Here is a 10,226-nt window from a genome sequence, read left to right as displayed (position 1 = left end):
TTATTTAAAAGTAATTGAGTTTGTTTATTTGTATTTTTTTAATAAATTGCTTATCTTGCTGCTGTGTTTTAATTTATCTCGATTTTGTATTAATTGTTTTTTAATTGTCGTTTAAACAATATTGTATTATGATTTGTAGGCTCAAGAATTAAAGGTTTATTATACCCTTCACCTTCATGAGAAGGGTATATATAAGTTTGTCATTCCATTCATAATTTCCACAATATAATTTTCCGATCCTATAAAGTATATATATACTGGTTCCTTATAGATAGCAGAGTCGTTTAAGCCATGTCCGTCTGTCTGTTTGTTGAAATCAATTTTCTAAAGACCCCAGATCTCTTAGGAATATAAATCTTTAATGATTCAATCACACATACTTTCGAGAAGTTTCGTATTTAAAATCAGCTAAATCGTTCAACAAATAAGGGAGATATGGGTAAAAATCCGAGACAACCTCTGAAAATTTGGTACAAAAATTAAAATTCATTTTAAAGGTCTAGTATCAAAATATTAAAAAAAAAAAACTTAAAATTCAAAATCCTGTGATACTTGGCACTCTAGTGCGAAAGAAGTTGTGATCGCTTAAATATCGATATTTTAAGTAAATCGAGATGATTGAGGGTCAGCGAATGGAATATACATCGATGATTGCTGATATCGCATACAAGTTGCTGTCGAGTGTGTAATGCGACCATAGCGGATCTTAATAGTTAAGTTGGCAAATCAACAACAGATCATGGGAATGTGGAATGACCCTGACACAAAGTCTTGAATGAAGTTTGGCAAATATCTTCTTTAGCCTTTCTATACATGACAAGGCCTAAGTAAAGGCTCATAGCCTATCGAGTGATGATGATTATGATTCTAATGAATATGATAATGATTAGAGCTGCAGCAAATACGGCTTGCACTTTATTTAACTCTGATGACATAGACAACACTGGGTGAAAACTTCAAGATATAGAGAATTAGTTTAGACTTCGATATAGAGAATCAAATAGTTAAAGTGGGTCTAAAGGTGTACAAGAACAAAACAAAGATGTTGGTCTCCAAGAACAATGAATCTACTTGTTAAACTGTTAGTGATGACATAGTCATCACTGGGGGAAAACTGCAAGATATAGAGAATTACCTCAGACTTCTCTGATAAAGCAAATAGTTAAATCGATTCCAAATTGCCAAATCGGTTCTAAAGATGTACGAGAACAAAACAAAGATGTTGATCTCCAATAACAATGAATATGCTTGTTAAACTGTTACTTATCACGGTTCCGCCATCATTAAAATATAAAAAAACAAGTAAGAATTATAGTAGGGTGGCCGACCATATGATATCCTACACCAGTGACTATGTTACAAATTTTGATTATTTTTTAATAATAAAGTATTTAATTTAATTTTTACCTTAATTCAGAAATAATTTAATAATTTATTAACAAAAAAGAGATTTTCTAAAAGAGGGGTTGTATGGGGGCAGAGGGTTAATATATCCTGATAAATTTTGGTAGATGGATTAACGTCTACATCTGTTATTTATGCTGAATATCATCATGATATTTGTGTTTGTGACCATCAAGTCATTTTCTGAAGGGGACTTTGTATGGGGGATAGGGTCAAATAAGGCCCGATCATAACAAAAATCATCAGTATTATTAAGCCTTATATAAAACTAAGTTTTGGCTATTTTTGAGGAGATACCAGAACATTTAACATATTTATGAGCTCAAAAGCGCTATTCGGGGGGTACGGTTGTATGGGGGCTATACGAAATAATGGACCGATTTTAACTATTTTCAACAGGCTTCGTCCTTGGATCAAGAGAAGAGTATGTGCCAAATTTCATTAATTTATCCTGAAAATTGCGACCTATAGAGTGCGCACAAGGTTTACATGGACACACAGACGGACAGGCGGACGGACGGACAGACATAGCTAAATCGACTCAGAAAGTGATTCTAACCCTATTGGTATATAGGGTTAGAAAATATAGGATCAATATTTTTGGGTGTTACAAACATCAGCACAAACGCATAATACCTTCCCCACTATAGTGGTGTAGGGTATAAACAGTCTGCAGATCAAAAGTCAAGTTTTGCTTCCAAATTAATGGCAAAGTTCTCTCTCGATTTATTTTACCAGAAGATGATTGTTCTGGCAGATTTCGAAAAAAATACTCTATAAGAAGAGGGAGAACAAAATGCCATTAAAAAAGTACAAGTTACTGAGAACCTTCGAAAGGTTAGTGAGACGAATTGAAGAAGAAGCGAAGCAAATCGATAGCTATTATCAAACCAAAAATCTGGGTTTTGAGCGAAAAACTAAAATTAAATTTTTCTAGGAAATTCTCACAACAGTAACAAAAAAGAAAACCAAGAAGTGGGGTTTAATTATAAACAAAAGTTATAAAAATTTTTCTACCGAAAACAACATTTCATAAAATTGTACTTGATTAATTATAAATACAAAAACCATGACGAAAATATAAATAAGCTAGAAAAAAACACAACAACAAGCGACACATAATTATAATATAATTGAATATATTATAATTTATAATAACAATTACCAATTTTTTTTTTTCTCTCGAAAAAACATGTATCAAATTTTAACAACATACAGTAAAGTAGCCAATGGCTACTTTATAATATTGTTTTATTTCAGACTTTTATATAAAATTTTATTATAAAAATTGTTTTCTTTATTACGGTGGTCATTGTCCATTCACTTAAGTTTTTTAAAACCACTTGTTATTTGGAAAAAAATCTGAAAAAAATCTAAATAAAATAATTTAACATGTCTAAGAGAAGGCGTTGTTTGATTATGAGTATGCAAAAAAAACGTTTGAAAAAATTTGTAATCGTATCTAAACAAAAATGGACCATTTAAAAACATTCTTAACAAGAAATCGTTTTAAATATACATACAAAACATACAAATTTGCAGAAAAAAATAAATATAAAATTGATATTAATCTTAAATTGATAGTGAACTTAAAGTCAAATTGTAGCCATTATGTGGCTTTATGACTAGCAACGACAGTTGCAAATATTTGTTTATTTTTTTTATAAATACAACTTAATTGAATTGTACGGCAATAGCTTGTTGCAGAAATCATAAAAAAATCAATTAACTTTAAAATATAAAAAAAAAAAAAATATTATTAAGTGGAAATACAATTGTATTTACTTTTATGGTTACAGACAATAAGACAGACTGACAGACAGACAATTTTTTCATTTGAATACACTTGACGCAACAGCTGTTTGAAAATGTAAATAAAGACGTGGGAAAATACGGAACTTGTTTTAAATTTTCAAGTTTTCTTAACTTTCCATTTTTCACACTAAGTGCACACATAAATTATTTTCTGTTGTACAATAAAAATTATACTAATTTGTCTGCACATTTAAATAAACAGATAAAATAAGGAAAAATAATAAAAATAAATACAATTTCAAGCCAAAATCTTAACAAATAAAAGCAACAAATGGATTATTTTACAATGAAACAAAAGACTTAAGACACACACCTGTTCAAATAAATTGAAATTTTAATTTGATTTTAAAAAAACCTGCAAACAAGGAAATCAATTTAAACAGATTAATAAAACAAATTTTAAGATAGCCGAAACGTTTCTGAGAGACTATAAGGACTCGTCAAAGTACTAAAACTGAACTAGAACTGAACTAGAACTGACTAGAACTGAACTAGAACTGAACTAGAACTGAACTAGAACTGAACTAGAACTGAACTAGAACTGAACTAGAACTGAACTAGAACTGAACTAGAACTGAACTAGAACTGAACTAGAACTGAACTAGAACTGAACTAGAACTGAACTAGAACTGAACTAGAACTGAACTAGAACTGAACTAGAACTGAACTAGAACTGAACTAGAACTGAACTAGAACTGAACTAGAACTGAACTAGAACTGAACTAGAACTGAACTAGAACTGAACTAGAACTGAACTAGAACTGAATTAGAACTGAACTAGAACTGAACTAGAACTGAACTAGAACTGAACTAGAAGAAGAACTGAACTAGAACTGAACTAGAACTGAACTAGAACTGAACTAGAACTGAACTAGAACTGAACTAGAACTGAACTAGAACTGAACTAGAACTGAACTAGAACTGAACTAGAACTGAACTAGAACTGAACTAGAACTGAACTAGAACTGAACTAGAACTGAACTAGAACTGAACTAGAAAACTGAACTAGAACTTAACTAGAACTGAACTAGAACTGAACTAGAACTGAACTGAACTGAACTAGAACTGAACTAGAACTGAACTAGAACTGAACTAGAACTGAACTAGAACTGAACTAGAACTGAACTAGAACTGAACTAGAACTGAACTAGAACTGAACTAGAACTAGAACTGAACTAGAACTGAACTAGAACTGAACTAGAACTGAACTAGAACTGAACTAGAACTGAACTAGAACTGAACTAGAACTGAACTAACTGAACTAGAACTGACTAGAACTGAACTAAACTGAACTAGACTGAACTAGAACTGAACTAGAACTGAACTAGAACTGAACTAGAACTGAACTAGAACTGAACTAGAACTGAACTAGAACTGAACTAGAACTGAACTAGAACTGAACTAGAACTGAACTAGAACTGAACTAGAACTGAACTAGAACTGAACTAGAACTGAACTAGAACTGAACTAGAACTGAACTAGAACTGAACTAACTGAACTGAACTGAACTAACTGAACTAGAACTGAACTAGAACTGAACTAGAACTGAACTAGAACTGAACTAGAACAGAACTAGAACTAGAACTGAACTAGAACTGAACTAGAACTGAACTAGAACTGAACTAGAACTGAACTAGAACTGACTAGAACTGAACTTGAACTGAACTAGAACTGACTAGAACTAGAAACTAACTGAACTAGAACTAGAACTAGAACTAGAACTAGAACTGAACTAGAACTGAACTAGAACTGAACTAGAACTGAACTAGAACTAGAACTGAACTAGAACTAGAACTAGAACTGAACTAGAACTGAACTAAACTGAACTAGAACTGAACTAGAAACTGAACTAGAACTGAACTAGAACTGAACTAGAACTGAACTAGAACTGAACTAGAACTGAACGAACTGAACTAGAACTGAACTAGAACTGAACTAGAACTGAACTAGAACTGAACTAGAACTGACTAGAACTGAACTAGAACTGAACTAGAACTGAACTAGAACTGAACTAGAACTGAACTAGAACTGAACTAGAACTGAAACTAGAACTGAACTAGAACTGAACTAGAACTGACCTAGAACTGAACTAGAACTGAACTAGAACTGAACTAGAACTGAACTAGAACTGAACTAGAACTGAACCTAGAACTGAACTAGAAACTGAACTAGAACTGAACTAGACTGAACTAGAACTGAACTGATAACGGAACTAGAACTGAACTAGAACTGAACTAGAACTGAACAAACGAACTAGAACTGAACTAGAACTGAACGAGAAACTGAACTAGAACTGAAACTAGAACTGAACTAGAACTGAACTATAACTGACGAGAACTGAACTAGAACTGAACTAGAACTGAACTTAGAAACTGAACTAGAACTGAACTAGAACTGAACTACTAGAACTGAACTAGAACTGAACTAGAACTGAACTAAGAACTAGAACTGAACTGAACTGAACTAGAACTGAACTAGAACTGAACTAGAACTGACTAGAACTGAACTAGAACTGAACTAGAAAGAACTAGAACTGACTAGACGAACTAGAACTAGAACTAACTAGAACTGAACTAGAACTGAACTAGAACTGAACTAGAACTGAACTAGAACTGAACTAGAACTGACTAGAATGAACTAGAACTGAACTAGAACTGAACTAGAACTGAACTAGAACTGAACTAGAACTGAACTAGAACTGAACTAGAACTACTAGAACGACTAGAACTGAACTAGAAACTGAACTATAAACTGAACTAGAACTGAACTAGAACTGAACTAGAAGAACTGACCTATAAGAACTGAAACTAGAACGAACTAGAACTGAACTAGAAATGAACATCGAACTGAACTAGAACTGAACTTAGACTGACTAGAAATGAACTAGACTGAACGAAAACTAACTAGAAACTGAACTAGAACTGAACTGAGAACTGAACTAGAACTGAAACCTACGAACTGAACTAGAACTGAACTAGAACTGAACTAGAACTGAACTATAACTGACACTAGAACTGAACAGACGAACTAGACTGAACTAGAACTGAACTAGAACTGAACTAGAACTGAACTAGGAAACTGAACTAGAACTGACTAGAACTGCACTAGAACTGAACTAGAACTGAACTAGAACTGAACTAGAACTGAACTAGAACTGAACTAGAACTGAACTAGCACTGAACTAGACCGGAACTAGAACTGAACTAGAACTGAAACTAGAACTGAACTGAACTAGAACTGAACTAGAACTGAACTAGAACACTGAACTAGAACTGAACTGAACTGAACTAGGAACTGAACTAGAACTGAACTAGAACTGAACTAGAACTGAACTAGAACTGAACTAGAACTGAACTAGAACTGAACTAGAACTGAACTAGAACTGAACTAGAACTGAACTAGAACTGAACTAGAACTGAACTAGAACTGAACTAGAACTAGAACTATGAACTAGAAACTGAACTAGAACTGAACTAGAACTGAACTAGAACTGAACTAGAACTGAACTAGAACTGAACTAGAACTGAACTAGAAACTGAACTAGAACTGAACTAGAACTGAACTAGAAACTGAACTAGAACTGAACTAGAACTGAACTAGAACTGAACTAGAACTGAACTAGAACTGAACTAGAACTGAACTAGAACTGAACTAGAACTGAACTAGAACTGAACTAGAACTGACTAGACTGGAACTAGAGAACTGAACTAGAACTGAACTAGAAACTGAACTAGAACTGAACTAGAACTGAACTTAGAAACTAGAACTGAAGAACTGAACTAGAACTGAACTAGAACTGAACTAGAACTGAACTAGAACTGAACTAACTGAACTAGAACTGAACTAGAACTGAACTAGAACTGAACGAACTGAACTAGAACTGAACTAGAACTGAACTAGAACTGAACTAGAACTGAACTAGAACTGAACTAGAACTGAACTAGAACTGAACTAGAACTGAACTAGAACTGAACTAGAACTGAACTAGAACTGAACTAGAACTGAACTAGAACTGAACTAGAACTGAACTAGAACTGACTGAACTAGAACTGAACTAGAACTGAACTAGAACTGAACTAGAACTGAACTAGAACTGAACTAGAACTGAACTAGAACTGAACTAGAACTGAACTAGAACTGAACTAGAACTGAACTAGAACTGAACTAGAACTGAACTAGAACTGAACTAGAACTGAACTAGAACTGAACTAGAACTGACTAGAACTGAACTAGAACTGAACTAGAACTGAACTAGAACTGAACTAGAACTGAACTAGAACTGAACTAGAACTGAACTAGAACTGAACTAGAACTGAACTAGAACTGAACTAGAACTGAACTAGAACTGAACTAGAACTGAACTAGAACTGAACTAGAACTGAACTAGAACTGAACTAGAACTGAACTAGAACTGAACTAGAACTGAACTAGAACTGAACTAAACTGAACTAGAACTGAACTAGAACTGAACTAGAACTGAACTGAACTAGAACTGAACTAGAACTGAACTAGAACTGAACTAGAACTGAACTAGAACTGAACTAGAACTGAACTAGAACTGAACTAGAAACTGAACTAGAACTGAACTAGAACTGAACTAGAACTGAACTAGAACTGAACTAGAACTGACTAGAACTGAACTAGAACTGAACTAAAATTTAAATGGAAGTAAAATAGTTAGTTTATTCGTAATTAGTTATTCCTCATATTAAAAATTATTAAATAGTGACAATGGAAAACCTTCAGATGAGGAGTTTTGAATCAATAACAATTGTGAACACTTGTTAACTAATCGCAGCAGGCGCATCTAATGTTGCGAAATTATTTTCAGATGGACAAAATTCACAAATTAGTAATAAATAGTAATTTATTTATTGATGATTTCTATCGAGCATATGGATCTAGCATTGTAACATGCTAATATTTGTTTTTTTTCAATTTTATAAGTTTTTGTGTCAAATAAATTATTTAAAACGAAAGACTCAAGACACAAACTTCACATGCGTGTTGTAAAAAATTACAAATAATATGTAAAATTTTAATAACCAGCATTAATTTATATGACACATTTGCTACCATAATTAAAAGCAATTACAATAATTATTTTACGTGAGCTACTGTATACAAAACGTTTTACTTTATGCCACTTATTTAATGTGAAAAATTTACAAATTATTAAATTGAATTAACATTAAAACAAATTTACTCAACAAGATCATACTTTGAAATAATTTTTTCTCTTACAGACTTGTAGAAATTAACAACAAACAGCAGTAGCTACAACAACAGATAACAAATTTTTATATGTTATTTTGCCTTCAAATAACTGCATGTAATTTTCCGAAAAAAACGACTTAAGCTAAAACGAAAAAGGTAGTAACCAAGCCATGTTGTACTCATATGAATTTCGCAAAAATAAATACTATTCCCATATTTAAGCATAAAATAAATATTTATATACGTTTAAATATTGTATATGAATCTAAACTCGAACTTGTAAGATATAACGAAGAAAAATGCAAAAGAAAAAAAAGTTTATTTAAATAAGTTCATATTTAATGCTGCAGAGTTTCTTTCGTTTTAGCTAAGTATAGTGTCCAGTTCAGTGTCTGAGCTTATTTTGTTATGGATACATGCAAATTATTTTGCATGTATCCACTTATACATATTTTGTTCATGCTAAACTGAACGATTTGAGATACAAAGTCATACAAGATACAAAGTCATTTGTTGTTTGGACATCATTAATGTCAAGACATGTTAAGATTATATGTTAATATTTTGTTCCTTTACTTTAACATTTTGCTTTTTACTTGCATGTAAGTTGGGCTGTTAAATAAATTAGAAAGCATAATTGTTTATAGAGTTGCTCCGTAAAGGAATTACTTTTAAAATTTGTTGTCGATCAAATTGTGTTCATGTGTATAGTGGGAGATTTATAGTGTCATAAAATATTATGAGAAAGGTTATTTATGACAAACTGTAACAAGTTTATTATAGTATAAGCTACATTTTAATTTGAACTTCGTTTAGAAAAACCATTAAATCTGTAACATGATTACTAAAGGTAACCCGTAGTTATATATTTCGCTCCAACTGTATCTTTATGACGACAATCAGTTTTACCTAAAATTTCTATATCTGCATTTTTACATGTGTTCTAAATTTAACATCATGCTTTTCGAACAATTGCCAAGATTTTTCATGCTCGTGCTATTTTGTGTAAATCACTGACTTGCAATTCTAATTTGGTTAACAAACATGCCAAGACATACTAACAATAGTGGCCGACTATTGTCTACAAAAAGTAGCATGATTTTCATAATGCCACAATAGGATACAACTTACAAGTTTGTGTGTTCTTAATATATATAGATGTTTATTGATAGACATAAAATATTTATTAACTATTCTTTTTATTTTCTAGAGCAGTTCCTGGAACTGACAATTTGTAGAATATGTTTATAGCAAAAAAGCTGCCACAATCTTGAAAGGTTTAAAATGGAGCAAAGTTTAATGATAGAAAATGTACGAAAATAGTAATTGACAATTTTCGTATTGTATTTGGTGTATTAAATATGCGAGGACCAGATAACGTTGTAAAAAGTGAAGTGGAATTGTAGATAAAGCTTACAGGGAAGTTATTTAGAGTACGTTTACATCTGTCATATATTTCACTAACTAGCTAACTAACTAACTAACTAACTAACTAACTAACTAACTAACTAACTAACTAACTAACTAACTAACTAACTAACTAACTAACTAACTAACTAACTAACTAACTAACTAACTAACTAACTAACTAACTACGAACTAACTAACTAACTACTAACTAACTAACTAACTAACTAACTAACTAACTATAACTAACTAAGCTAACTAACTACTAACTAACTAACTACTAACTAACTAACTAACTAACTAACTAACTAACTACTAACTAACTAACTAACTAACTACTAACTAACTAACTAACTAACTAACTAACTAACTAACTAACTACT

Source organism: Lucilia sericata, unplaced genomic scaffold (genome assembly GCF_015586225.1).
Source record: "Lucilia sericata isolate MDLA Ls3-8-SP2 unplaced genomic scaffold, ASM1558622v1 Contig002200F_arrow, whole genome shotgun sequence".
NCBI lineage: Eukaryota > Metazoa > Arthropoda > Insecta > Diptera > Calliphoridae > Lucilia > Lucilia sericata.
This window is presented reverse-complemented; position numbering follows the sequence as displayed.